The sequence below is a fragment of the Selaginella moellendorffii genome, unplaced genomic scaffold (assembly GCF_000143415.4).
Source record: "Selaginella moellendorffii unplaced genomic scaffold, v1.0 SELMOscaffold_4, whole genome shotgun sequence".
Lineage (NCBI taxonomy): Eukaryota > Viridiplantae > Streptophyta > Lycopodiopsida > Selaginellales > Selaginellaceae > Selaginella > Selaginella moellendorffii.
The window spans coordinates 2311181-2317284 of record NW_003314265.1 but is presented as its reverse complement, the minus strand read 5'-3'; positions in this window follow the sequence as shown (position 1 = coordinate 2317284).

Below are 6104 nucleotides of genomic sequence, written 5' to 3'. Positions count from 1 at the left end.
GCTCCAAAAGTATAGTAGGGAGAGTATGGGGGTTCGAGCCCAGTGGAGCCAGTTTGGCCAGGAAAGGCCAGTTTGGCCCAGGCAGGCTAGACCCAGTGTTAGGTGATGAGCTGACCACTGGGAAGTCCAAAACTAGAGTGAACACGGACCGACAAGCTGGGTAGCTTGGTGAAGTGTTCAAGAGCCGGCTCTAGTTCCCTCGGGAGATCGACTGGCTGATGCTCGCAGTCCAAGTGTGGGTGGCACTACCTACTTGGATACCAGGCGTGGCTCAACGGAACCTCGCTCTAAGCCCATGGCTAGAGCACCCAAAGGCGGAAGGCGGGGAGAGTACCCAGGTGGCTCGCGTAAGGCCACGGTGTTCCGAAATGTTGTCCCAAAGGCCCAGACTGTGGAAAGGAAGAGGAGCAGTCCTCTGGGGCAGTGACCAAGGACACAATCGTGTGGTGAGGAAGTCCCAGAGGACCGTGGGACTTAGTGGTCGGGCCTATGGGCCTCGATCCAGTGGCAGTGTTGGCAAACACGGCCAAGGGCAGAAAGGGACTTAATGGGGACTGACAGAGGAATATTGGGGAATGCTATTCCCCTTGTCGGTGGGCATCCTAAGGATGCTAAGGAGTGGATCTGAGATGACCACTCACAGATGGTTTGCCTAGTCTTGGAGAGCCAAGATTGTGATGCAAGTGGTATTGGACTACCAGTGTGGCAAAGGTGATTGGGCATGGCCTTAGCGTAACAAGCTGCCATGTCGGTGGTACCTTTGAGTGTCGGTCATGGGATCGGACACGTGGAGCACTTGGACCAAGTGCAAATGTTGAGTGGCATGGATGCCATTTTCGGGACTAGCAAGTCCCAAGTCTGGAATTGGACTTATGGAGGTTGTGAATGAGACTCCTCCAAGTGGTTAAGTGACTAAAGTAGAATGGAAAATTTAGTCGCTTACAATTTGGTATCAGAGCTGTTCCTTAGTCCGACTTTTATTGGTGCTCAAGTATATCACCATTGATGTTGGCATCGGAAGGTCCTAGGAGTGGGCCTATCCTTGAGGAGTAGCATGTCGAGAGGACATGGCTCTCCACTCAAGTTCATGTGTGAACTTGGGCACAATGTGGTGGATAGAAAAGGGCTAATAATGGAACGACTTTGGGATCTTGGGAACAGTATAAGGTCTCCACAGAGAGCTGAGGATGTGATCAAAATGAGCATTTGACGCAGCAAACGGGCTAACGTAGTTGTGATAAACAACTATAGTTGGGATCACGGGAAAGATGTAGACTCCAAAACAATAAAGGAGTCACAAGATTATCCTCATATAGTTGAGGTTGGTGTTCATGAATGTGAGACCAGAGGTAATGACCGTGGGAGGTCAAATACGGAAGAGGACACAAGTCCTTGAAATGGTAGCCGGGGCTACCTTTAATAAATGCTGGAACAACCCAAGGAGTTGGGGGGTGTACTTAGAGATGAGTTGGTATTCTCATCGCATGGACAAGTAGTCCTAAGGGGCAAAGGTTGCCCCCAGAGAACAAAATCAAGTGTCAGAGTAACACTTGTGAAAATAGTCCTTTTGAGTAGGACAGGAATGCAAAAAGTGTATTCCAGTGAGCTAGTGCCTCACAAGTAGGACCTTACGAGTCTGTGGATTAACCAAGTCCAAAACTGTTGGATGACTCAAGTAGAGTCAAGGGATGGTCCTAAAAGGACTGATGGAAGCATCTAGACTAAGGTGTATTGTACCCCACAAAGGATGGGGGGGGATCATAGGATCCAAGGATGAGAATAAAGGGTATCTCATCGATGGCAAAATGTGCCATGCTAAAGTCGTGGGAAAGGTGTTCCCAAAAAGAAAACAACTTTGACACAAAGTTGTGTGTGACCTCTATGATGCAGTGCTAATGGATGGTTGGCATGAGAAAGAGTGGTATTGGTCTTGGCAAAGACTTAGACACAAAGATGAAATGTCATAGAGGTAGGCTCATAGAGCCGATGGTGTGGAGACACCAAATGTGCCAAGGTGTGATACCTTGAGGCTATGTTGGTGGGTTCATGAGAACCCCTTGCCAAAGGAATCCCAATAGAAATGGGAATGGCATAGCCTAAGCTGCAGAGCATGCAGTTAGAGTGTGGTGACCCAGATAATGATGGAGGTGTGGAAGCACCAGCAATGAGTTGTAGGACTTGACAACTACGAGGCAACTAAGCAAAAGGTGCAAAATAATTGGTTAAACAGGTAGAAGGTAGCTACCCAAGCTTTCTTAATGGCATAGGGAAGTTGGATATACCCTTACGGGGGATAAGTTGCTTATGTTGCGATATAGTAAGTCAATATCATAAAAGGAAATACTCATTATCAAGGAAGCCGTCATTGGGACACCCGAAAACTCTAGAACACCAGGAGGTGGTGTTTGATGTCGCGAGGGCAGTAGATAAGGCCCAAGGGACTAAGTCCCTAGCGAATGATGGATAGTAGGTGCTATCCAAATGTCCAAAGTGGTGGAGACAGGAGAAGACTATCTACTCGAATTGGACAAAGCCAAAAATGGAATTTTGGCAAGGCTAGCGATGGGCATGCAAAGGCCCATAAACAACAACGAAATCCTGGTGTGTGGGATTATAGGGTGAGCATACCTAGATTGAGGAACCACTCCCTAGGCTATCGGGTAGGTTCATCCCTAAGAATACTTGCTAAGGCATGATAGAAAGTGCAAAGCTATCCTCCTGGTCTGGAGGAGAATGACCGAAGGAAAGGTGTGAAGCAAAAAGCAAGAAGTAAGGGGATAGAACCGAACCATAGGAATCGAAGGGCATAACCAAGGTTGGTTATGCCAGCTGGGAGTGGAGAATCAAGTGGGGGCTCGAGGGTGTTGCCGCTAGCAACCGTGATGCCATGGAGAGTCTAAAATATGGAATTGTCCATGTTAGACTATATGGTAATTGGAAAGCTTGCAAAAAATAGGGCCCATAACAGCTAAAGGGACAGAGTTCCTCACGGTTCCAAAGAGGATTCTAGGTAGCTTAGTACCTAGAAAGGCCAAGCATAAATAGTTCAAGGAACGCGCGAAATTAGAGTGGCATAGCAGAAGCATGGTCTTGAAGCTTGCCATGAGGCAAGGCTATCAAGGTTAGGGAAGTAGTTCCCGAGTGTTCAAAGAGAAGGCTTTGAACAAAAGTCGATGATCAAGGGCTTTCACGCTTGTGCAGAAACCATGTTACAGTGGTCGAAGGACTTGCCAAAGCGAGATTGGCAAGTCAGGGGAACAAATACCCTAGTTGAAGGTGATAACTTCAAAAAGGGTGGGCCATGGGGCCAAACATGGAGGAGTCCATGCATGATCACAGGCTTGTCAAGTGAGAGAACTTGGCAGTGGGGAGGAACTAGGTTCCTAAGCTGTGATCTATAGCGCGCTTTAAGTATAAGTTGGTGCACTGGCGTGGGGAGTCACGCCAGGCATCCTAGGTGATGCTGTCCGTAGATGCATATACGGAGGTTGGGTTCGAGTCCCGACCCTCTAGTGCTTGGGTTCGAGTCCCAAATCACTAGGGCGTGGTGATGGTTTGGAATATGAGGACACTCATATTTCGGTGGTCATGGACTCTCAATGAGGATATTGGCTTGGGCACACCGCCAAGCGGGGGATGCCCCGAAGTCGTGATGCACAGTTAGATTGCTTAGTGTGGCTCAGCATATCTAACTTGAACACTTTGGTGCTAGTGATACCAAGGATGTGGTGAATGAGATGGGGACACCCAGTCTCAGTTGCTATGGACCCTTGGACGAAAGGGCTGGCTTGGGCGCACTGCCAAGTGTGGGGGATGTCCCCGGGGTCGTAGTTAACAAGTTAAAGGTCTAGAAGACCTAGTACCTATTGGCAAACCTATTAAGGTGCCGAGGTGAGATCATTAGGTGATCTTGTGGCTAAATAAGGACAAGGTCCTTGTTTGGGTTAAGGAATAAGGTTCCTAATTCAAAGTGTTGATTTGAACTATTGATGATGGTGTGGCTTGGTCAAGGTGACCAAGTGGGAAAAGCACCTTAGGGAAATGAGCTATGTCATTGCGATGGCATAGTGTGTCCAAGGAAAGTAGTCTCTAAAGAGACCCATAGGAGGGTCACAAAGTTGGGCCGTGGATAGAGCCCACAGCAGAAGATGCTAAAGAGACTTATTAGGGGTGAACACCCTAGTCTTGGCAAAGCAGAGCCTTTGCTATGGAATCAAAAGAATACCTCAAGGAGGGAAGTAGAGATTTGATGTTGCTTGGTACAACAATCAACGGATAGGAGCAAAAGATGAGTGGCCAAGATAGGGCCGTGGAATCCCTTGGAAGGAATCCAAGTGACAAAGTTAGACGAGGAACACTAATGTGTTGGACGCTAATAAATTGCGGGAAAGGAAGTGTGTTTCCAAAGATGGATTCCGAATTGCTCCGATTTGGCGAAAGTGGAAGCTCCAAGGGAGGGAGCGATAAGGTAGCCAAATGATAGGGCCATGGACAGCCCTAGTACAAAGTATGATAAATGGAACTTAGTGCCCAAGGTGGCACGAAATAGAACAGAGGATGATGGTGCCTTCAAGTAATGAACTTCCTAGGATGGGGAAATGGAGTTACACAATCTGTGCAATGCAAGGTGTTGGAGACACCTAGGAAATTGACTTCCAAAAGTCAAAAGAGTAAAAGTTCCAAGGTGCAAACGTTTAATAGATGGAAATTGAGACTACTCGAGAAGGAGTAGTGGGATTGACTTAGAGAAGGGTCTCTAAGAGGTTTAGCGAGAACTAAACCAATAAAAGGAGAGAACCACTACATGTGGTCCAATCAGTCTTTAAGTTGGAGAGACTGCCCTCCTTAGAGGATAGGCAAGGCATAGTGAGCCTTTGGTGTCAAACCATTGAGGAATATGCAAAAGGCATGGTGAGCCTTTAATGTCAAACCATTGACGAATATGGAGAAGGCATGGTGAGCCTTCAATGTCACACCATTGACAAATATTAGCTAGGTGCCAAGGATGGAAATGGTAACACATTCGGGAGTTACTTTATAAATTGCTTTACCGTTCGATGAGGACATCCAAGTTCGTCTCTGTGAGGGGGAGTTGTGAGACACAAAATCCCTAGGCACCAAAGTGGAGTTGGAAGGGTGTCACGTGGTATTGGCCGAAGCGACAACCAAACATGCGTAACACATTTGGAATAAAATCTCCGACTTGATAGGTCGAGAGTGGGAGTGGAACTCCCATCAAAATTCTCGAAGAATGTGCACGAAGCGAGCCATCAGCGATGCTCTAAAAAGTGCCCCAAAAGGTCCAACACATAATACGTGGAAGTGTCCGAGATGGAGTCCAAGGCGGACCCAAGATGGAGTCCCAGATGAACTCGAAGTGGAGTCCGATATGGAGTCCGAGATGGAACTGAGACCAGGACCGGGACCGAGACCGAGATCGAGACCGAGACCGAGACCGAGTCCGAGTCCAAATCCGGGACCGAGACCGAGTCCGAGTCCGAGTCCGAGTCCGAGTCTGAATACTAATACAGGCAGTGGGGTGAAAGCCCAAAGCGATCGTCCCCCAAGGGGGGGGGGGGCTGCGGGGGGTTCCAAAAGTATAGTAGGGAGAGTGTGGGGGTTGGAGCCCAGTGGAGCCAGTTTGGCCAGGAAAGGCCAGTTTGGCCTAGGCAGGCCAGACCCAGTGTTGGGTGATGAGCTGACCACTGGGAAGTCCAAAACTAGAGTGAACACGGACCGACAAGCTGGGTAGCTTGGTGAAGTGTTCAAGAGCCGGCTCTAGTTCCCCCGGGAGATCGACTGGCCAATGCTCCCAGTCCAAGTGTGGGTGGCACTACCTACTTGGATACCAAGCGTGGCTCAATGGAACCTTGCTCTAAGCCCATGGCTAGAGCACCCAAAGGCGGAAGGCGGGGAGAGTACCCAGGTGGCTCACGTAAGGCCACGGTGTTCCGAAATGTTGTCCCAAAGGCCCAGACTGTGGAAAGGAAGAGGAGCAGTCCTCTGGGGCAGTGACCAAGGACATAGTCGTGTGGTGAGGAAGTCCCAGAGGACCGTGGGACTTAGTGGTCGGGCCTTGGGCCTCGATCTAGTGGCAGTGTGGC